Raw genomic sequence first — 24,494 nt, forward strand, 5'->3', positions numbered from 1 at the left:
CATTACAACAGTGACTCCACTTCATTGGCCTTAAAGCGCTTTGAGATGTCTGGTGGTTGATAAATGCAGGTCTTTCTTTTTGACAGAATTAAGGAAGCCAATATTGTGCTCAATCTTGGACAAAGAGGCTTCATTTTTGTCACTGCGACATCACAAGCAGACATTGAAAGGCTGTATCATATAGAACAACTAGCCTTCCAGAAAGTCTGATACAATACCTTTTTAAAGGCTGATGGTTTCTGGAATTGGTTGCTGGGGCGCTGTTGCTGGCTTTTGGCAACTAAACTAGCCATGGCTCGGTTGTTAGCACCCTCGCCTCTGAGTCAGAAGGTTGTGGGTTGAAGCCCCAGTCCAGAGACTTGAGCACAAAAATCTAGGCTGATACTTCAGTGCAGTGCTGGGGGAGTGCTGTTATGTAACAGTGCTCCTATCACTTTAAATGAGCAACTGAAGCCATTGGTAGAATTGGTAGGTTTGCTTCAGTGATTCCCCACACGACAAACTCCAACCCTCAGTTACAAAATCAGGGCAGTCTCCCTACAGGAGGAGCTTAGCCTACTGGAGGGCAAGTTAGTCGCCTATGAGTCACTTTCTAGCGGCTTACCTGTGACACCTGACATTAGGTCATCTACCTGGAGCTCCGGCCAGCAAACAGCTTGTGTCACTAGTTAGGTCCAAAGAGAGAAAGAAAGATGTCAAAAAGAGAGAAAAAGAAGGGGAAAATATAAATACTAAAGTGATTCTGTGAAGATTGACCTCATGGCTTCAGAACGAGACACAGGCCGTCGTTTTATGGAGAGCGCTTTCAAAAAAATTGAAATGTGTGATTTTTTTTTCATGAATAGTAAGGTAGACACCTTGAAAGATACCAAATACCAATGATAAGCTTATAAAGAAAGAACAATTGTACAGTCAGGAAGTCTACTCTGTGCCTGCCAGAACAACATCACATGTGAAAAGATCAGTAGTTGTGGTTTAAAATGCAGCCATTCTAAACAAAATCAATTGGTCACTCAGGTGAACTCAGTTTATAATCTACCTTTCAATTTCCAGGAACAGGAATTGAAACAGAAATTACAAAATGTACATAGTATCACATCAACTGGAAATAGAAGGTGCTGGGCTGCTAAAATCAATTATCTGCATATATATATATATAGGAAAATATTAATCTGTATGAAATAGGCAGTCTGTTATTTCTGTTGGCATACCTCTCTTCACAAATCCAGTCTTTAGGGCTCTCAGTTATAATGGTATTGCTAAGATATGGTTAAAAATAACCTGCATTTATATAAGGAAATGTCCCAAGGCACTTCACAGAAGCATTATCAGACAATAATTGACACTGAGCTAAAGAAGAAGATATTAGAATGGGTGACGGAAAGCTTGGCCAAAGAGGTAGGTTTTAAGGAGCATCTTAAAGGAGGAGCGAGAGGTAGAGAGACGGAGAGGTTTAGGGAAGGAGTTCCAGAGCTTAGGGCCGAGGCAGCTGAAGGCACGGCCGCCAATGGTGGCGCAAAGGAAGTTGGCTCAAGAGGCCAGAGTTGGAATAACGCAGAATTCTCAGAGAGTTGTAGAGCTGGAGGAGGTTACAGGGATAGGAAGGGGCGAAGCCATGGATCGATTTGAACATGAGGAAGAGAATTTTAAAATTGAGGTCTTGGTAGACCTGGAGCCAAAGTAGGTCAACATAAGAACATAAGACTTAGGAGCAGGAATAGGTCATTCGGCCCCTCGAGCCTGCTCCGCCATTCAATAAGATCATGGCTGATCTGATCTTGGCCTCAACTCCACTTCCCTGCCCGCTCCCCATAACCCTGGACTTCCTTACCTTTCAAAAATCTGTCTATCTCCACCTTAAATATATTCAATGATCCAGCCTCCACAGCTCTCTGGGGAAGAGAATGCCAAAGATTCACGATCCTCTGAGAGAAGAAATTCCTCCTCATTTCCAATTTAAAAGGATGCCCCCTTATTCTGAATTTATGCCCCCTAGTTCTAGATTCCCCCACAAGGGGAAACATCCTCTCTGCATCTACTCTATCAAGCCCCTTCAGAATCTTATATGTTTCAATAAGATCCCGTCTCATTCTTCTAAACTCCAATGAGTATAGGCCCAACCTGATCAACCTTCCTTCATAAGACAACCCCTTCATCTCCGGAATCAACCTCGTGAACCTTCTCTGAACTGCCTCCAATACAATTATATCCTTCCTTAAATAAGGAGACCAAAACTGTACGCAGTACTCCAGGTGTGGTCTCACCAACACCCTATACAGTTGTAACAGGACTTCCCTACTTTTATACTCCATTCCCTTTGCAATAAAGTCTACATTCCATTTGCCTTCCTAATTGCTTGCTGAACCTAAATGCTAACTTGTAGTGATTCATGTACAAGGATCCCAGATCCCTCTCTACCTCAACATTTTGTAATCTCTCCCCATTTAAATAATAATTTGCTTTTTTATATTTCCTACTAAAGTGGATAACCTCACATTTTCCCACATTAAATTTCATCTGTCAGATTTTTGCCCACTCACTTAGCCTATCTATATCCCTTTGGAGATTCTTTGCGTCCTCCACACAATTTGTTTTCCCACCTATCTTTGTATCATCAGCAAATTTGGCTACATTACACTCAGTCTCTTCATCCAAGTCATTAATATAGATTGTAAATAGTTGAGGCCCCAGCACTGATCCCTGCGGCACCCCACTAGTTACAGATTGCCAACCTGAAAATGACCCATTTTTCCTGACACTCTGTTTTCTGTTAGTTAGCCAATCCTCTATCCATATTACCCCCAACCCCATGAGCTCTTATCTTGTGTAGTAACCTTTTATGTGGCACCTTATTGACATCTACTGGTTCCCCTTTATCCACCCTGCTCGTTACATCCTCAAAGAACTCCAGCAAATTTGTCAAACATGATTTCCCTTTCATAAAACCATGCTGACTCTGCTTGATTATATTATGATTTTCTAAATGTCCTGCTACCACTTCCTTAATGAAGGACTCCAGCATTTTCCCAATGACAGATGTTAGGCTAACTGGTCTATAGTTGCCTGCTTTCTGTCTCCCTCCTTTCTTAAATAGGGCCGTTACATTTGCGGTTTTCCAGTCCACTGGGACCTCTCTAGAATCCAGGGAATTTTGGTAGATTACAACCAATGCATCCACTATCTCTGCAGCCACCTCTTTTAAGACTCTAAGATGCAGACCATCGGGTCATGGGGACTTGTCCACCTTTAATTCCATTAATTTGCCTAGTACTTTCTCTCTAGTGATAGTGATTGTTTTAAGTTTCCCCCCCCCCCCACCCCAGGAGCCCCTTGATTATCCATTATTGGGATGCTTTTAGATTCTTCAACCCTGAAGACCAATATAAAATATTTGTTCAAAGTCTCCGCTATTTCCCTGTTTCCCATTATTAGTTCCCCAGACATCCTCTAGGGGACCAACGTTTACTTTAGCTACTCTCTTCCCTTTTATATATCTGTAGAAGCTCTTACTGTCTGTTTTTATATTTCTTGCTAGCTTACTCTCATAAGCTATCTTCTCTCTCTGTCATTTTTTAGTCGTCCTTTGCTGGTTTTTAAAAATTTCTCAATCCTCTGGCCTTTCACTATTCTTCGCAACATTGTATGCATTTGTTTTCAATTTGATACCATCCTTTACTTCCTTAGTTAGCCACAGATGGTTCATCCTTCTCTTCCAGTCTTTCTTTCTTACTGGAATATATCTTTGCTGAGAGTTATGAAATATCTCCTTAAATGTTTGCCACTGCTTTTCTACAGTCTTACCCTGTAATATATTTTCCCAGTCCACTTTAACCAAGTCTGCCTTCATACCTTTGTAATTACCTTTGTTTAAATTCAGGACATTAGTTTGAGACCTAGCTTTCTCACCCTCAAACTGAATTTGAAATTCTACCATGCTATGATCACTCTTCCCAAGAGGATCCTTCACTTCGAGATCATTAATTGATCCAGCCTTGTTACACATTACCACATCTAAAATAGTCTTCTCCCTGGTTGGTTCCAGAACATATTGTTCCAAGAACAAGCACAGGGAAGATGGGAAAAATGGACTTGGTGCGAGTTAGAATATGGGCAGCAGATTTTTGGTTGAGTTCAAGTTATAATGGTATTTGTCAAGTTATTATGGAGGGTGGAAGATGGGAGGCTGGAATAGTCAAGTCTGGAGGTAACAAAAGCATGGATGAGGGTTTCAGCAGCAGATGAGCTGAGGCAGGGATGCAGACAGGCGATGTTACAGAGGTGGAAGTAGGCAGAGTTTGTGATGGAGAGGATATGGACAGAGGATGTTTCCTGAATTACCACGTTACATTTTACGTTGAGTTATGGAATATTCATGATACTGTGCATCTAGATATAACATGTTTAGCTATAAAGGGCATATTATACTGAGGACACTTCCTCAAAACAAATTTCCTTAAAGGTAGAATTGTTATTTAGTAATATTATGAACCAGCTTAAAAAGGAGAGCAGGTGATGGGTCCAGTGTTTGTGTCATTGGGCTAAAAATTGAGTAGCGCCCCAATTGGGGCGGTAACTTCGCCGGGGCGCTAAAAGTAGCGCCCCGGAAAAATTAGCGTCCCCGCGCCGGAAATTGAGTGGTTGCACCCCAAAAGGGAAGTGGGGCGCTACTGGAAGTGCCCCGCAGCCCTCTTGGGGCGCTGTGAGTCAATATTGCAGCGTTATGTGCCACATCGCCACACGCTGCGGCACATCGCACCGCGGTATTGCAGGCCTTCCTCCCCTTCTTAAAGGGGGGGGCCTTGTGCAGCGCGACCTGGGGCCCAGCTGGGCCCCTGGGGATCGGGAGTGCAGGCAAAAGAGCCCGGCACTCAAGAGAAGTGCCGGGCTCTTGGAGCGCAGCCAGCACTCCGCGGGGGGCGGGGGGGGTGTTTCAGGAGGTCTGGGATGGGAGCGCAGGCAGGTGCTGGCAGGCGGCCAGCAACAAAAATGGCCGCCCCGCACCTCGCCTTTTAATTGCGCCTCCCCGGCCGCAGGTACGCCCCCCTGACCCCGTCGGACATAGCATCCGGCGGTAAGTCAGGGGGCGCTCCCGAAGTTCGTGGTGGGGGCGTCAGAGTGGCGCTGCGCACACCAATGACGTCATCGCCAGCAGCGCAGCGCCGCAGGGCGCTACCGGTTAGCGCCACCACTAACCCCCCGCTGAATTTTGCGGGAGGCATGGGCAGTGCCGCACCCGGGCGCTAGTTGCGTTGTGCCCCGTTAGCGCCCTCTTAAGGCGCTAACGGGAGGCACAACCAACTGAATTTTTCCCCCAACATGTTTAGCTATAAAGGACATATTATACTGAGGACACTTCCGCAAAATAAATTTCCTTAAAGGTATAATTGTTATTTAGTAATATTATGAACCAGCTTAAAAAGGAGTGCAGGTGATGGGTCCAGTGTTTGTGTCATTATGTTTAATTAAATGTACTGATGCTGTCCTGGGAATATATTAAAGAAAGAATATCATTTAACTTTCCTCTTTCAGGTTTGTGAAACCTTATCTCAAACCAACAACCAATCAGTTCAACTGCAAATTCTGTGATTCACTTACCTGTCAATTTTGCTTCATTCATCGTTATCGTTAATAAGCCAATTTAGCAAATAATACTATTGTAATATATTGATCACAAATCTGGGTTCTATTGCTCCTCTTGTTGCAGCCTCAGGATTTGGACATTACAATATTTTTAAAAATTCATTCTCGGGATGTAGGCGTCGCTGGCAAAGCCAGCATTTATTGCCCATCCTGAGTTGCCCTTGAGAAGGTGGTGGTGAGCCACCTTCTTGAACCGCTGCAGTGAAGGTACTCCCACAGTGATAGTTTGTAGTGGTTTAGTACAAATGAATGGCTTGCTAGGCCATTTCAGAGGTCAGTTAAGAGTCAACCACATTGCTGTGGGTTTGGAGTCACTTATAAGGACGGCACATTGGTGAACTTGACGGGTTTTTACGTTAATCTGGTAGCTTTTTATTCCAGATTTTTATTTAATTAACTGAATTTAAATTCCTCAGCTGCCGTGGTGTAATTATAACCTTATGCCTCCAGATTACTAGTCCAGTAACATAACCACTATGCTACCGTACACACTGTGAATTATGAATTATAAATATATGGATTATTAAGTATCGCCTTAGTTCAGTTAGTAGCAGTCTTGCTTCTGAGAGACAGATTGTAGGTTTACACCCCAATACAGACTTGTCCACAATAATTCAGACTGACACTTCCATGCAGTAATTGAAGGGGTGCTGCCTTGGCGGAAGTGCTATCCTTCAAATGAGACATTAAACTGTTGCTGCCTGCTCGGGTGAATGTAAAAGACCCCACGGCACTATTCAAAGAAAAGCAGGAATTCTCCCAGTGTCCCGGCCCACATTCTCCCGCAACCAAAACCAAGAGAAAAGGAATCAACTGGTCATTTGTTATTTGATGTTTGTGGGACCCTCATATGCGCTGTATTTGTCTACATAGCAACAGAGACATGTGGCCCAGAAATTCGGGTCGGGGCTTCCCGCGGGTGCAAACCCCCGACCTGCACTTACCCAGCGCGCCGGCCGTTGAGCTGTGGGCCCCTGTGGAATTCTGATCCTGGGCCTTCTCCAACTGCCGGCGCGCAGTGCTTGCGTATCCCAGGGGCGCAGTTAGTTCGAAGCGTCCCCTGGGATCACGTGGGCCATGGAGAGCCAATGGTAGCAGGGAATGCTTCATTCATAAGTTTGACAGGAAGAGCTGTCAAAACTTATAAATACTATAAGCCCCAAAACATCACTAAAACTTCAAATAATTTTTTTTTTTAATCACATTTTTTAAATAACTATAAATTACATGAAATAACTATTTTAAACAATAATTTAAATTTTTGAAAAAGTGAATTACATTTTCTAACGGGGCTAAAAATAAACTTACCTTTCTTTAAAGTATTTAAAAATAATAAACCTGTGGAAAAAATGTTTTAATTTTAATTAATTCACCACTTACCTTATTAAAAGCAGGCCTTACGCCTGCTTTTTACATGTGTAACTCTTGGAGACTTACCCTCCCGGGAAAACCTGGAGAAAAAAAAAAACGTACGTTCAATGCACACGCGTTGCCTCTCCGGCGCACGCGTTCCACCTCTTAACCCCTTCTTTCAGGAGAACGGAAGTTCCGGTTTCCCACGCATGCGCAGTGCACGCACGAAACTGGAACTTTCGTTGGGCCTATGCGTGAGTACCCTGTGCGTACTCACGCATTGGGACCCGAATTTCTAGGCCAATAATTCACACATGATCCATTGATTGTGAGGCATGTTAGGCCAGATTTGGACCCTCTGTAAGTGCAAGATATTTCTATTGCTCCTCTTGTTGCATCCTCAGGATTTGGACATTACAAAGAAGTCTCTGATACTCCTGTAACCCTTAAGGCCAATGATCTACCGCTACAACACTCAACCACAGTCAGTGTTTGAATTTAGTTTACTAGCGATGTTTTGTATTGTCAGAATAATCTCAATGCATTTCATCAAAGTTGGCTTTTGCAAATTAAATGGGAGGAAAAACCAAATGACATCATAACAACATAAAAGATCTGTCACTCAAATAGGACAACTAGGAAGGTGGAAATGCTTTAGCCATTTAACCAAATTGGGCAAACGAGTTAGAACATAAGAACATAAGAAATAGTAGCAGGAGCAGGCCATACTACCCTTCGAGCCTGTTCCACCATTCAATAAGATCATGGCTGATCTTCGACCTCAACTCCACTTTCCCGCCAGATCCCCATATCCCTTGATTCCCCTAGAATCTAAAAATCTATCTATCTCAGCCTTGAATATACTCAACGATTCAACATCCACAGCACTTTGGGGCAGAGAATTCCAAAGATTCACAACCCTCTGAGTGAAGAAATTCCTCCTCATCTCAGTCTTAAAAGGCCGACCCCTTACCCTGAAACTATGCCCCCTAGTTCTAGATACCCCCATGAGGGGAAACAACTTCTCAGCATCTACCCTGTCAATCCCCTCAGAACCTTATATGTTTCAATGAGATCAGCTCTCATTCTTCCAAACTTTAGAGAGTATAGGCCCAATCTACTCAATCTCTTCTCATAGGGCAACCCTCTCATCCTAGGAATCAATCTAGTGAACTTTCATTGCACCGTCTCTAAGGCAAGTATATCCTTCCGTAGATAAGGAGACCAACTGTACACTGTACTCCAGGTGTGGTCTTACCAAAGTCCTGTACAATTGTAGCAAGACTTCCTTATTCTTACCCCACTTACTCTTATGCTACACTTGTAAGGGTCAGCTGTGGCTCAGTGGGTAGCACCCTTGCCTCTGAGTCAGAAGGTTGTGGGTTCAAGTCCCACTCCAGAAACTTGAGCACAATAAATCTAGGTTGACGCTCCAGTGTCATGCTGAGGGAGTGCTGCACTGTCAGAGGTGTCATCTTTCAGATGAGACATTAAAATGAGGCCCTGTCTGCTCTCTCAGGTGGATGTGAAAGATCCTAGAACACTATTTCAAAGAAGAGCAGGGGAGGTATCCCTGGTGTCTTGACCAATATTTATCCCTCAATCAACATAACAAAAGCAGATTATCTGGTCATTATCACATTGCTGTTTGTGGGAGCTTGCTGTGCACAAATTGGTGGCCACGATTCCCACGTTACAACAGTGACTACACTTCAAAAGTACTTCATTGGCTGCAAAGCGCTTTGAGATGTCCGCTGTTCATGAAAGGCGCTATAGAAATGCAAGTCTTTCTTTCTTTACCCAAACTCCCTTGCAATAAAGGCCAACATGCCATTTGGATTCTTGCTGGACCTGCATGCTAACTCTCTGTGTTTCTTGTACAAGGACACCTAAAGTTATTAATATGAAAGTATTAAATACAACACCTACCCCAGAAAAAAAATCAAGACTAAAAATATACGGATCCTTGGCTTTTTAAATAGAGGCACAGAGTACAAAAGTAAAGTGGTTATGCTAAACCTGTATAAATCACGAGTTAAACCTCAGCTAAAATATTGTGTCCAATTCTGGGCACCACACTTTAGGAAGTATGTCAAGGCCTTGGAGAGGGTGCAGAGGAGATTTACTAGAATGGTACCAGGGATGAGGGACTTCAGTTGTGTGGAGAGACTGGAGAAGCTGGGATTAGTCCTCCTTACAGCAGAGAAGGTTAAGACGAGATTTAATACAGTTGTTCAATATTATGAGGGGTTTTGATAGAGTAGATCGGGAGAAACTGTTTCCGCTGGGACGAGGGTCAGTAACCAAAGGACACAGATTTAAAATAATTGGTAAAAAAGCCAGGGAGAGATGAGGAGAATTTCTTTTATTCAGCGAGTCATTGTGATCTGGAATGCGCTGCCTGAAAGGGCGGGGGAAGCAGATTCAATAGTAACTTTCAAAAGGGAACTGGATAAATACTTAAAAAGGAAACATTTGCAGGGCTATGGAGAAAGAGCAGGAGGTGTGGGACTAATTGGAGAGCTCTTTTAAAGAGCTGGCACAGGCACGATGGGCCGAATGGCCTCCTTCTGATCTGTACGATTCTATAATGAGTGTTTGGAAATGTATTTAATGAAGGAGATTTTCACCTTACCTTACGTTTCGTTGCACACATTCTTACAACATTACTTTATTTTGCGGTAACGGCTGAGATTAAGATCTTCGGATGATTTTGCCTGATATTTTCGACTAAATGCCTCGGCACCAAACTCTTTCTATGACGTACACAGAAGCATGCAAGTCTTTAGCAAAGCAGAAACAATATAAACGGCCAGACAAAAATGGGGTAAAGGAAAGCCAACTAAAAACAGAAAGCATTGATGATTCTTGGTACAACACTGAAAATCCTTTATCTGGAAGGGATTCAATCTCCCACAAAAAGTTTAAATTGAACAGGACTAATTATAAGCTCGATGGAGGGGTGCAGGTAGCGATATAAGAAATGTTGATGATGAATAGGTACTGGATGATCAGGTAATATGAGTTCATAAGGCGACAGAAAGTAAAATGCAAGTGAGTGAGTTGAATATTGGAGTTGTACAGTTCTGTGAAAGCTAATTTTAATGCTATTATTTTCACACATTTCTGCCTGGCACCTCATGTGTGTGGGTCTGCATTATTCCAATGCTTCATTTACCCAATTCAAATCATAACTGCTAGCTCTGCAGGTGGAGCATTTAAAATAATTATCTTCCCTATAAACGCTTTATCCCATGATAACAGCTCTGATTCCTTTGGGGTCCCCCTAATCCAGCTGCAGGGCAAACTAACATGTTGTAAATACATAAATAGACATGGAATTGGGAGAAGGCAATGATCGTAGCGGCAATTTAGATTGTGTTCATGAATATTGCATAGGAGATTATTTTACAGCAAAAAGCATTTTTAATCAATTCATTGTGCAATGCATCAAGGTTTTATTTATGAAGATGTAAATTACAATTTTTATTTCTTTTTTTCAATTGATTACACAATTACAGATAATGGCTTTGATTTTCCTCTCCTTGGCGTTAGCTTAGATCCTGGTGGTAAGTCGGGGGCTTGACTTCCGACAGAGCACAAAAAGGCTATTTTTTTTTCCCATCCCAGCATCATGCCAGTCAAATAAAAATCCTTTCACCTTGCTTCTGATGGGCACTGTCCATCTCACAGTCATTTTGAACTTGCATCCAAGGAACAAAAGGGTAAAGTAAATAAGTTTTTTTTATATATTTATATATATATAAGAATCATTTCTGTTCTTGGGTTGTTGTTAAAGTATTTCTGTTGAAATACTTTGACCCATTCTTTTATTTTACTGAGTCTTATTTTACTGGGTGTCAGCCGTGCCTCAGTGGGTAGCACTCTTGCCTCTGAGCCAGAAGGTTGGGGGTTCAATTCCCACTCCAGAATCTTGAGCACAAAATCTAAGCTGATATTCCCAGTGCAGTACTGAGGGAGCGCTGCACTGTCGGAGGTGCCGTCTTTCAGATGTAGACGTTAAACCAAAGACCCCCTACTCGGGTGAATGTGAAAGATCCCAAGGCACTATTGAAAGCAAACCCAGGAGTGTCCTGGCCAACATTTATCCCTCAATCAACATCGAAAACAGATGCAAAAGCAAAATACTGCGGAGGCTGGAAATCTGAAATAAATAACAGAAAATGCTGGAAATACTCAGCAGGTCAGGCAGCGTCTGTGGAGAGAGAAACAGAGTTAATGTTTCAGGTCGATGACCCTTCGTTAGAACTGGAAAAAGTTAGAGGTGCAACAGATTTTAAGCTGGTGCAGGGGGCAGGGAAAGGGAGGATTTGAACTCATGTCTCGCAGATCATTAGTCCAGGCCTACGGGATTACTAGTCCAGTAGCATAACTACTATGCTACCGTACCCAATGTAAACAGAACATTCTGGAAATACACGGATGTATCAGTATCTGTAAAGAGAAAAGACAGGTCTGATGGCTACCCAAGGCCATTCTGGACTGAAATCAGGAAGCATCTTTTCAAGCAAAGGGTAGTGGGAATCTGGAACTCGGTCCCCCAAAAGGCTGTGGATGCCGGGGTTCAGTTGAAATGTTCAAGTCTGAGATCCATAGATATTTGTTGGGTAAGGTTATGAAGGGATATGGAACAAAGGCGGGCAAATGGAGCTGAGATACAGATCAGCCATGATCTAACTGAATGGAGGAACAGGCACGAGGGGCTGAATGGCCTCCTCCTGTCCCAATGTAACCAATGCCCTCAGCCTCAGCCCTAGGAAAGCCTGTGCTCCCTGCCACTGGCACTAGATTTTGCCAAATAACAAGACTCCAGCCCTGCTTCAAGTTGGATCTCATGTCCTGCTCCAAATTCACCAAACTGCTCCGCTCTACGTCCCATTTCCCACCGGACTGCTCTAGCCCGTATCATGAAGTAGCTATGAGCAATGGCATGGGAGATCTATTCGTGTTAATTAAGAACAAAAAAGGAAACAATTTTAGGACAAATGTACAAGAAATGAACTATAATTAATTTTGTTGAATTTTTTAACTGATGTCTGGTGATATTAATCAAGCCTTCACTTAATTGTTTAATTTTGACAATTAATTTGTTATTGGTTTTCTGGCTTTAACTGTGTATAATAGAACTGTACACAAAGTGTGTGACAAATGGTGTTAGGGCAATAGTAGGTGTATAGGTGCTAAAAATTGCAGCAACTGAGAAGCATGACACACAGTACATTACTGGAGTGATGTTTGCTGAGAATACTATACTGCAAACACATGGGCAAACAGTTAGAAAGTAGTTGTAGAGACACTATTGAGATGATAGTACAAAGTATTACAAAGTATTTACAGCACAGGAACAGGCCATTGGGCCCAACAGGTCCACGCCGGTGTTTCTGCTCCACACGAGCCTTACGATATAAACAGAGAGAGAATGGAACTCGGAATAATCTAATCGCACAAGGGGTATTATCTCCTACATAGAAACATAGAAGATAGGGGCAGGAGTAGGCCATTTGGCCCCTTGAGCCTGCTCCGCCATTCAATGAGATCATGGCTGATCATCCAAACTCAGTACCCTGTTCCTGCTTTCTCCCCATATCCCTTGATCCCTTTAGCCTTAAGAAATATATCCAACTCCTTCTTGAATATATTTAATGAATTGGCCTATACTGCCTTCTGTGGTAGAGAATTCCACAGGTTCACCATTCTCTGGGTGAAGAAATTCCTCCTCATTTCTGTCCTAAATGGCTTACCCCTTATCCTTAGACTGTGACTCCTGGTTCTGGACTCCCTGACCATCGGAAACATCCTTCCTGCATCTAGTCTGTCCAGTCCTGTTAGAATTTTATAAGTTTCAATGAGATCCCCTTTCATTCTTCTAAACTCCAGCGAGTACAAGCCCAATCAACCCAATCTCTCCTCATACGTCATTCCTGCCATCCCAGGTATCAGCCTGGTGAATCTTCGCTGAACTCCTTCCATGGCAAGAACATCCTTCCTCAGATAAGGCACCAAAACTGCACACAATACTCAAGATGTGGTCTCACCAAGGCCCTGTACAACTGCAGCAAGACATCCTTGTTCCTGTACTCGAACCCTCTCGCTACGTAAAGGCCAACATACCATTTGCCTTCTTAGCCGCCTGCTGCACCTGCATGCTTACCTTCAGCAACTGGTGCACAAGGGCACCCAGGTCTCGTTGCACTTCCCCTTCTCCCAATCTATTGCCATTCAGATAATAATCTGCCTTCCTGTTTTTGACACCAAAGTGGATAACCTCGCAGTTATCCACGTTATACTGCATCTGCCATGCTTCTGCCCAATCACCCAACCTGTCCAAATCATCCTGGAGTTTCTCTACATCCTCCTCACAGCACACACGCCCACCCAGCTTTGTGTCGTCTGCAAACTTGGAGATATTACATCTAGTTCCTTGGGACTTTATTTTATTCTGTTTGAACAACAAAATCAGGAATTTACAACACATTAATTAAATGGTGGGAGCGTGTGGTTTTGAATGCAAGAATGCAATATTGTTGGCAGTCGTGAAAATGTCAGTTAATTTATAAACACATCTATAATAATGATAGTTTAACACTTCTGAAGCAGTTAGCGAAGCAGCTAAACATCAAAATCTTCGGTTGGCATTTGTGTGGAATGGGTCAACAGTTCAAAAAGGCCGATTTTTATATTGGGGCCTTGAGGCACTGGTCAACACAGCAACGGAGAAATGTGCATGTCTACTTTTTTACTGGGAGAGGGACACCCTCCCAAATACGTGAAGGAGCCAACTAGTATGGAGATCTGCTACAGAAAGGGGCGACATTTGTCTCAACTCTGACAGGACCTGGCGCAAGATCCTGAAGAAGATGCACGATTTAAGAAGGGAGTACAACGGTAAAACATGAATGTTGCTGTAAAGTAGGAGCACATGATGTGTATTGGCGCAAAGGAAAGTAGCAGGTCATGAAAGGTATATGCAGAAACACTGCTCAGACAGAGGCATTAGCAAGGATGCAGCAAGCAAATGAGGTTCCAACTGCCAAAATAGCATACACAGGAATTAATTTCGATGCAACTTACAACCCTCTCCCAATCGCCACTGCTCTTACGTTTAAAGGCTAAATTGGCACTTAGCGAGGGAGTGCAATCAAAGGTGCAAAGAGGAACTCGAACTGGTCCACGCAACGTGAAAGTACTCACAGCGTATGAAGAAAGAATCGTATAAAGTTGTTTTGGGGAAATAATTTATGAAATCTATGAAATAGGAGGACAACCCCAAAATTCCGTGGGGACCAACTCAACTGGCGGAAGAGTAGTGGAGTAGAATCTACACCTGACTTCATGCCAGGCCAGAAACTCCCACCCCAGATCGGGTGAATGGAGTAATTTTGCATGGTCGGGGTCAGGCGGCTCATTTCACCAGGCAAGAGCACTTCATCTGCCCTCGCCTCAATCCAGCCATGCACGGCGAAGCAGACCACGGCTGATCCAGCTGAACATAGAATGGAAGTTGAAGAGTCTTTGGCTCCATGAGAAGCCATTCTGCCTTGAGGATAAGCGTTTGGGCCTCTGCTGAGGTCGTTTAAGGGTGTGCAGGGTGTCATTTCAAGGAACTTCCCCCCCACCCCCCGACATGCCCCCTTATCATAGGAGGGGACAGAGGAAAGATCTGACCACAGCTACCCTTCTGGAAAATGACTGCCAGCAAAATACAGGATGGAATTCCGATGGAGCTAGGAACTACAGCAAAAGACACTCCTTGCACTGATACAAGTGTAGTAGGGAGTTAGTGACAGATATAGGTAGCAGACCTTCTGAACCCTTGCACATTGTTCGTTGGTTATGCAGCCAGCTACCAGTGCTACTCCATCAACTAGGAGAGCAGAGAGAGCAAATCCATTGGCAAGATAGGCGCACCAACGTCAGTGTTCTTGCTCAGGCCAACATCCCCAGCATCGAAGCTTTGACCACGCTCGATCAGCTCCGACGGACGGGTCACATTGTCTACATGCCCGATACGAGACTCCCAAAACAAGCGCTCTACTCGGAGCTCTGGCACAGCAAGAGAGCCCCAGGTGGGCAGAGGAAACGCTTCAAGGACACCCACAAAGCCTCTTTGAAAAAGTGTAACATCCCCACCGACACCTGGGAATCCCTAGCCCAAGACCGCACAAAGTGGAGGAGAAGCATCCGGGAAGGCGCCGAACACCTCGAGTCTCTTCGCCGGGAGCAAGCGGAAGCCAAGCGCAGGCAGCGCAAGGAGTTCACGTCAACCCAAGCACCCCACCCACCCGCCCCTTCAACCACCGTCTGCCCCACCTGTGACAGAGACTGTAGGTCTGGCATTGGACTCATCAGTCACCTGCGAACTCATTTTTAATGTGGAAGCAAGTCATCCTCAGCTCTGAGGGCCTGCCTAAGAAGGAGAAGAAGACGACAGCTCATGCAAAACTAGCACAGATAAGTTTAGTAAGGACAAGAGACCAACACACTAGGTAAACACATACACCACAACGCAACTGAAATAGATGAATTAATTTTCATTATATCTTGTGGTACTTTTGTTGTTCAGAAGAGAAAGCATTAATTGGCCAAAAGGCAACCAAACAAAATGGCTGACTGCTGAGACGTCACCTGTGAGTATCTGGTAGGGTCCTCTGGCATAAACGTTGAGGGCTGTGATGTAAGAAAACTACTAGGCACTTGGTATGAGTGTTAAACAAAGCTTTAATCAACTGTCCTTCACTAGTTCCTGTTAAAGAATGTCCTGCACAAGCTGGGCCCATGCCCGAGTATTTATACTCTCCCTGGACAGCGCCACCAGCAGGCCGTCCAGTATCATTACATAAGTCATTTTCACATGAATGACAAGATTCATGTCAGGCAGCAGTCATACTCACTGTTACTATTAATGCATTTCACATCGCGGACTGTTCCTGTAGGTCTCTGTCGTCCACGCTGAGTCTTCTCATCGCCTTGATGCACCATCAAGACTCTGTTATGGTAGACCTACTGCCAGGGGAGGTGGCGGGGAAACTGCCGTGAGCCTTGTGCCTTTCTTCACATCTGCCCACAGACTGCCTTCTCCTCTAATATACCAGGCGATGGGAGCTTCATCTATGAGAGTAAAAAGGATCTCCAGTGTACTATTCACTTGTAACATCGCTGTGCAACACTTAGAAATATTTTCATTCATTAAGTTCTCGAATACTAAGTATGGCCTGGAGTTAAATATTCACTATTCACAAGGCCTTAACAAACAAACATTGGCTTTTTTTTTACACCTTCAACTAATATTTACCAAGCCATTTTGAAGCAGAAGAAATCTGTAGAGCAGCACTAAACACGATAAATAGGCAATTAGCGCTTCCCACCGACATAACACTCCTTTTAACACATGTCTACTTTTTCAAGAAAATTAATGAACAGAGGGAAAAAAAAGAGCCCTGACTCTTCATAGAATCATTGAAATTTACAGCACAGAAGGAGGCCATTCAGCCCGTTGTGTCTCTGCTGGCTCTTAGTCCCACATCCCCGCCTTGAGTCCGTAACCCAGTAAGTTCCTCACCTTCGAGGAACTTAATAGCAAGTTAGTTAATAAAGTTGCAAAAGATGCAGAAGTTATAAGACTTGCTTCATGTCCTGAAGAAGCAAAGACCAAGACTGGCTTCCACTCAAGATCCATAGCCTGAGTGAGACGCCTCTGATCAGCTCTCATATAGTTTGATGGGCCGAGTACCCCATAAAGAAGTGGATCATTTCAAAAAAAGAAAGGCTTGCATTTATATGGCGCCTTTCATGACTACCGGACGTCCCAAAACGCTTTACAACCATTGAAATACTTTTTGAAGTGTAGTCGCTGTTGTAATGTAGGAAACGCGGCAGCCAACTTGCGTGAAACAAGCTCCCACAAACAGCAATGTGATAATGACCAGATCATCTATTTTAGTGATGTTGATTGAAGGATAAATATTGGCCAGAACACCGGGGATAACTCCCTTGCTCTTCTTCGAAATAGTGACTTGGGATCTTATACGTCCATCTGAGAGAGCAGACAGGGCATCGGTTTATTGGGCCAGAAATTCATGAACGGGGCTTGCCGCGCGTGCAAGGTCCCGATTTGCACTTACCCGACGCGCCTGCCGATCACCTCCAGGGACGCCTGGAATTCGTGTTTCAAAAAGAAGAATCCCGGGCAGCGTATGACATCACGCCGCCCAGGAGTGCAGCCAGCGCGAAGCCTGTAGCGCGCTGTGCAACTGAGACACGCCCCTTGAGGTCTCAGTTTCACAGGACACGCCCCCAATGTTTCTGCCAAGCTGCTAAGCATTTTTACATGCAAAGCAGCAGTTTAAATAGGTTTTTGGAAGTTTTTTGAAGATTTTGGTAACTTTTATAAACTTTTTTAAATGTTTACAGTATTTTGAAGAATCTGAAGTAGTTTTAAACAGAATTAAAGCAATTTAAAGACTTTTAAAAGCTCTAAAAGAATTTTTTTAATTCTATTTATTTATTTAGCAATGTCATCGTCATACGTGTCTTCACACTGTTCCCTTTGGGGAACTGTATGAAGTGGTGGAAGGATTTATGGCCATGATTAACGCTCATTCCGTGACCGTAACCATCTTTGAACCAGCCATTAGGGCGGTTAGTCCTATGGCGGGAGGGTTTTACGGGCTCCCACAAGCTATACAAGGAGGGGGGCCACCCACACCCACGGACGCAAATATCCCACTGGATGTCAACCCAGAATTTAGAGCCGGAGCTCCGACTCCACTTGCCGGGACTGTCTGGAGCGGGGTTCAAAACCCTACCCTGATCTGGCCCAGCGGCGGGGATCCTACCGCTATGCCAAAGGCCCAATCCGATTAGCAACGTGAAATGGCTGGAATGAGCACAATTCACGGCATTAAAAGAACTCACAATTGAACTGATGATGACCTCAGCAATCTCCTCAACGAGGTGGAGGCGCAGCGCCTGCTCATCATTGGTAATGAGAAGTCAAAGGCGCCGCAAAAAGGGCAGATGATAGCTTGGTCTTTCAAGTGGCCGCATAGGGCTCCAGTCACGGGGAGGGAAAAGGCGCAGGAAACGTATGGGTGTCACCTTTTGTGCGGAGTGGGCCTTTTGCGTAGCAGTAAGCATCCCCGCCGCTGGGCCAGAAGGAGTAGGGTTTCGAACCCCACTCCAGACAGTCCCGGCAAGTGGAGTCGGAGCTCCAACTATAAATTCTGGGTGGACATCCAGCGGGATACTTGCGTCCGTGGGTGTGGGTGGCCCCCCCCTCAGATGGGTTGTGGGAGCCCGTAAAACCCTCACGCCATAGGACTAACCACCCTAATGGCTGGTTCAAAGATGGTTACGGTCACAGAATGAGCATTAATCACGGCCATAAATCCTTCCACCACTTCATACAGTTCCCGAAAGGGAACAGTGTGAGGATATGTACGACGATGACCTCTTGTGCAATGCACCTCCTTGGACCCTCAGTCGCAGATGCGAGGGGGCAAATCGTGCAATTGTTAAAATTTTCATTTTATTGACATGTAAAATGTTGGCCCAGTAATTCCCTTCCAAATGCGCGAGTACGGTCGGGGTACTTACGCGTCTGGCCGGAGGAAATGCCAGTTTTCAGCATGCACAGCGCATGCGGGGAAAACCGGCATTTCCTGTCCTCTGAACGAAGGGGTTCAGAGGCAGAACGCGTGCGCAGTAAAATTCACCGCTTTCATTCATGCTTTCAGTGAGGTCAAGTCCTTACAACTTACACATGAAAAAAGCATGGGTACAGTTGCTCCAGAGGCTGCGGAGGAAGATATTTCTTATCGTGGAGCTTCTGAAAGTATGTATGTCTGTATATATTCCTTTGCGTGTTATGTATATATTCCTTAACTTATGTGTATGAATGTATTATTTAATTATGACTTTCAGAGAAAGTAACTTATTGGAAAATCATAATTAAAAACATACATTCATACACATAAGTAAAGGAATATAAAACATACATACATATACGTAAAGGAATATATGCGGACATACATACATAATTACTTATTAATGATGAAAAGTTTCTTTCTTAAAAGTGCTGGAAATGTTACATTACTCATTTTAGAACACTCATTTTCACATTCCATTCACACAGCCACAATTGCTCCTTCTACCTACCGTTCTGAAAACCCGTTTAAAAAAAAAAATTAAAACTTTAAAACTTACTTAAAATAACTTCCCTCCCTTTCCCAAACAAAAATATTGCCCTTCAGAAGCTCCACGATAAAATATATCTTCCTCCGCAGCCTTGGAACAACTTTACACCTGCTTTTTTCAAGTGTAACTTGTAAGGACTTACCCTCACTGAATCCCTGAATGAAATCTACGAAGTTCACTGCGCAAGCGCTGCCTGTGCAGTCGCACGCGCTGTGCCTATGAACCCCTTTGTTCCGAGGACTGGAAATGCCGGCGTTCCCCGCATGCGCTGTGCATGCTGAACGCCGGCATTTCCAACGGCCAGATGCGCGAGTACCCCGACCGTACTCACGCATTTGGTCACGAATTTCTGGCCCAATGTCTCATCCAAAAGACGGCACCTCCGACAGTGCAGCACTCCCTCAGCACTGCATTGGGAGTGTCAGCCTAGATTTTTGTGTTATGGGCAAGGAAGGGGTGCGATTATGGTTTGTGTCTAATTGTGCATTAAAACTTGCAGATCACTAACGATCCAATAAGACTGACAGTTGCCCTGGAGAAACTGACAGTTCTGGCCTTCCTGCTGATAGGAGTTAATTCTTTGAAATACTGTAAATGTTTGGAACTTTGTAAAGCCGTTAAGCAATCTCACGGTACCAACATTTATTTAGATTTATCAAGTTACATTTTTAACATTCCACAACTATAAAGATTCCACTTTTGTTCATTTTAGGCGAGTATGTTACTCAATGTAAATAAATTCAATCCCCTCTTTCTGCACCAGCAGGTCTGTACGATACACAACTTATTCCAGGTACATAAAGTTTACAACACAGAAACAGGCCATTCAGCCCAACAGATCTATTCCAGTACAAAAGCAAAATACTGCAGATGCTGGAAATCTGAAATAAAAACAAAAATGCTGGAAATACTCAGCAGGACAGGCAGCATCTGTGGAGAGAGAAACAGAGTTAACGAGCTGGATTTTGTGAGGGGTCAGCGGGCGCGATCGGTGGCGGGTCGGGAGGGAAAGTGTTTTTCCCCCGACAGGTCAGGACCCCGCTGTGAACCCACCACCACGCGCCTTTACCAAATGTCGGGTCTGTCAGTGCTGAGCAGACCTGACAGGCAGCGGCGGGGGAGGCAATTAAAATCATTAGTGTCTTGTTTACAGCCACTCTTCAATAGTTTTTTCCCAGCTTTTTGGATTTGACAGGTCACCCACTAGTTTCCCGCTGTGCCGAGACCTCATCTGTGAAGCTGAGGTGGGAGGTCAGTGGCCATTGAATCAGCTGATGAGTTGACAGCTTCAAATATCAAGCCATAGCTCCCAGCAGATTGAGATATATTCCTTTAACCACTGGCTTCTCTAAACTGTATTTCCACTACAGATTCAGGATTCTGCAAGTCTTTACTCAAGTCTCCATCCAGTCTGACCTCATTACCTCTCCCACCATTGACAGATCACTTCTGTCATCTCTACTTCACCTGCCATCTATTCCATCAGCATGGGTGCCCTCTATACTTTCTCACCTTGGTCCTCAGAATCCCACCACGATCAGCCCCAACGCCAGCAACACCAGCAGCATCAACAACAACACCAACTTTTTCCACAATCAACTGATGCTGCACAGGACAGAGGGCATCAGCACCCAACCACATTGCTGCTCAAGAGGCCAGAGATGGTCTCACCATGGCCAGACTTACTTCACTTGATGCTGTACACCCTGGCTGCCACATGATGTGCCAGGTTGGCACCACCCCACACTAGCATCATAAAACATCCCTACAATGTCCAAGCCATTCCTACCACACTCATCGCCATTGCGGGGTGGTACTGTTATGTCTCACCATTCACTGCAACTCACTAAGCCACTTCCAAAGGTGCACAAAAATCTGTCCAAGACCACAAAGTGGTGAAAATAAAGGTTTCAATGTTTGACACCACATTAACAGAAACTTTACATGAACATTGCAGAAAACACCCAAGTGCCTATCCTTGTTGTTAGTTGGTATTATTGGACTAGGATGAGGGTGAGTGTGAGGGGTGGCTATTGCGATGGGGATGTGATAATGTAGATGGAGAGGGATGGGTGGAGGTGCAAGGTAAGTTGGTGTGAGTAAGGATGTGCAGGAGTAGGGTAGGGAAGGCAGAGTGATGGGGATGTGATGAGAGGCACAGCAGGATGAGGTTGAGTGTGGCTTTGTACTAACATTTTGTGATCTACTGAGATCACTGAAAGGTTTGTGCCACTGCAGCCTGGTCCTCCTGACCACATCCCTGGTTGTGCCCTACATAAGAACATAAGATCATAAAAAATAGGTGCAGGAGTCGGCCATTCGGCCCCTCGATCCCGCTCCACCATTCAATAAGATCATGGCTGATCTGATCTTGGCCTCAACTCCACTTTCCCGCCCGCTCCCCATAACCCCGCGACTCCCCTGTAGTTCAAAAATCTGTCAATCTCCGCCTTGAATATATTCAATGACTCCGCCTCCACAGCTCTCTGGGGTAGAGAATTCCAAAGATTCTCGACCCTCTGAGAGAAGAAATTCCTCCTCATCACCGTCTTAAATAGGCCACCCCTTATTCTGAAACTATGCCCCCTAGTTCTAGATTCCCCCACGAGGGGAAACATCCTCCCTGCAGCTACCCTGTCAATCCCCCTCAGAATCTTATATGTTTCAATAAGATCACCGCTCATTCTTCTAAACTCCAATGAGTATAGGCCCAACCTGCTCAACCTTTCCTCATAAGACAACCCCTTCATCCCAGGAATCAACCTCGTGAACCTTCTCTGAACTGCCTCCAAGGCAAGTATATCCCTTCTTAAATAAGGAGACCGAAACTGTACGCAGTACTCCAGATGTGGTCTCACCAACGCCCTGTACAGTTGTAGCAAGACATTCCATTTGCCTTCCTAATTACTTGCTATACCTGCATGCTAACTTTTTGTGTTTCATGTACGAGGTCACCCAGATCCCTCTGTACCGCAGCATTCTGTAGTCTCTCTCCATTTAAATAATATTTTGCTTTTCTATTCTTCCTACCAAAGTGGATAACCTCACATTTTCCCACATTATACTCTCCCTGTGCAATGTGCAACGAGGTTGTTTTGATCTGCTAGGGAGGTCTCTTCTGCTCATGGGAAGGGAAGAGGTCCTCCCTGTGTGCTGTGACTCCCTCCATAAGCATATGGAGGGAGTCATGGGAGAACCTGGGTGCAGCCCTACACCTCTGTGCAGTGCTTGTCAGTGTTTGCAGCGCCTCAATGCTGTAGAACACCGACAGCACAAATGTCAAAAGAAAGTTGGCCATGGTTCCTTTGAGGAAACCGGCTGATGATGCGTCATCAAATGACATCACCAGACCCACTTCCTCTAATTGGCTGGGAAATGCGCTGGGCAGGCTTAACAAGGCCAATCAGGGGAAATTCATTTCAGAGGCCGGTGTGGAGCGAGCAGCCGGCCTCTGAAACGTCGCCCGTCATGGACCCACCAAGATTCATAAAATCGTGGCCAGAGTTTCTGGTCGATGCTCCACACGAACCTCCTGCCACCTTACTTCATCTTACCCTATCTACAGATCCTATTTTTTTTTCTCCATCATGTCCTTATCTAGCTCCCCCTTAAATTGTTAGTAAAGGATGAAATCAGAGCAATAGTGAGAAAGGATATTAGCTCAGAAAATCAAGATGTAGAATCAGTCTGGGTGGAGCTAAGAAGCACCAAGGGGCAGAAAACATTAGTGGGAGTTGTCTATAGGCCTCCAAACAGTAGTGGTAATGTAGGGGATGGCATCAAACAGGGAATTAGAGATGCATGTAACAAGGGTACTACAGTAATCATGGGTGACTTTAATCTACATATTGACTGGCCAAACCAAATTAACAATAATACCATGGAGGATGAATTCCTGGAGTGTGTATGAGATGGTTTTTTAGACCAGTATGTTGAGGAGCCAACTAAGGAACAGGCTATCCTAGATTGGGTATTGTGTAATTGTGAGGGTGCCAGTCAGTTCCTTTTTGTAACCTCTAGATGGCACCTTCACTGTTCCTTTGTTAATTGTTTCTCGTTCTCTGGTGTTAATTGTTCCTAACCCTGTGTTAGTTTTTAATCAGCCTGTTAGCTGTTTATGGGTGGCACCTGGTTTTCTTGGTATATAAGTTCTGTTGTTGTTTCACTCAGTGCTCAGTCCTCACTAGGGTGAACCAGGGAGTTAGTCTTGACAATGTTCCTTGTCTTGACTAGGTTCTCTGTGTGACTAGCCTTTCCTCTATGGCAGCTTGCCTTCACAAGCTGGCTGCCATAGTTCTCTTGAGCTATGTATCTAAGTCTGTGTTCTAGTTCTCTCGAGTTATGTATCTAAGTCTGTGCCATAGTTCTCTCGAGCTATGTACCTAAATCTGTGTTCTAGTTCTCTCGAGCTATGTATCTAAGTCTGTGTTCTGGTCTCTGGATTTAAGATGTATTTAAGTCTTGTTCTGTTGAGCTGCTTGTCTTGGTAAGGTGCTGTTTGGACTAGTGTGTTGCTATGTGGGAGCCGTCGGGATCTTGTCTTGAGCTTTGCATTGGTAAGCTGATTACCCTTGGGGTAGCTTGTCTGGAGTTGTGCCTCGGCAAGCCGGTTGCTCCTTGTGGTAGCTTGTCGCAAGCTCAGTATAGACAAGTGGGCTTCCTCATGGAAGCTGTCCTGAGTTCCTATCTTGACTAGCCGTCTTGTAACTTGTCTCTAGTTCTTATGTATATTGCTGTGTCCCTTGTGTTAATCTGGTTATGTGTAAATCTAGTAAAGTTCAAACAAAGTACTGTATATTTGTCTCTTGTCTGGTTTCTGCACTTGGGTCCAGATCCTACCTCGCCCGGAGAGCACGGCCTCGTATTTATACGGCCCCGTGGCTCCCCAACCCTGACAGTAATGAGCAGGAGTTAATAAATCTAAACAAAGGAAACTACGAAGGTATGAGGAGTGAGTTGGCTATGATAGATTGGGGAGCTTCATTAAAAGGCACGACGGTGGATAGGCAATGGCTAACATTTAAGGAACGAATGCATGAATTGCAACAGTTATGCATTCCTTTCTGGCACAAAAACACAAAAGGAAAAGCGGCCCAACCATGGCTAACAAAAGAAATTAAGGATAGTATTAGATCCAAAGAGGAGTCATATAGAGTTGCCAGAAAAAGTAGCAAGCCTGAGGATTGGGAGCAGTTTAGAGTTCAGCAAAAAAAGGACGAAGAGATTGATTAAGAGGGGAAAAATAGAATATAGGAGTAAACTTGCAAGGAACATAAAAGCGGACT

At 44.4% G+C, this 24,494-nt stretch overlaps 1 long non-coding RNA gene across 1 annotated transcript in view; it reads right to left on the reverse strand.

Annotated features, from left to right (window-relative positions):
* LOC147125350 (uncharacterized) overlaps positions 1-24,494 on the reverse strand; it is a 125,220-nt gene that overhangs the window by 1,293 nt on the left and 99,433 nt on the right. The window contains exons 4-6 of the long non-coding RNA XR_015080059.1: positions 15,906-16,122; positions 7,021-7,091; positions 605-664 (exon numbers count right to left, since the gene is read on the reverse strand). This is a non-coding gene — a long non-coding RNA (uncharacterized LOC147125350). The remainder of the gene's footprint in view (positions 1-604; positions 665-7,020; positions 7,092-15,905; positions 16,123-24,494) is intronic.

This window comes from Somniosus microcephalus, chromosome 1 (genome assembly GCF_052327205.1).
Source record: "Somniosus microcephalus isolate GS21.2 chromosome 1, FLI_Smic_1.0, whole genome shotgun sequence".
Taxonomy (NCBI): Eukaryota; Metazoa; Chordata; class Chondrichthyes; order Squaliformes; family Somniosidae; genus Somniosus; species Somniosus microcephalus.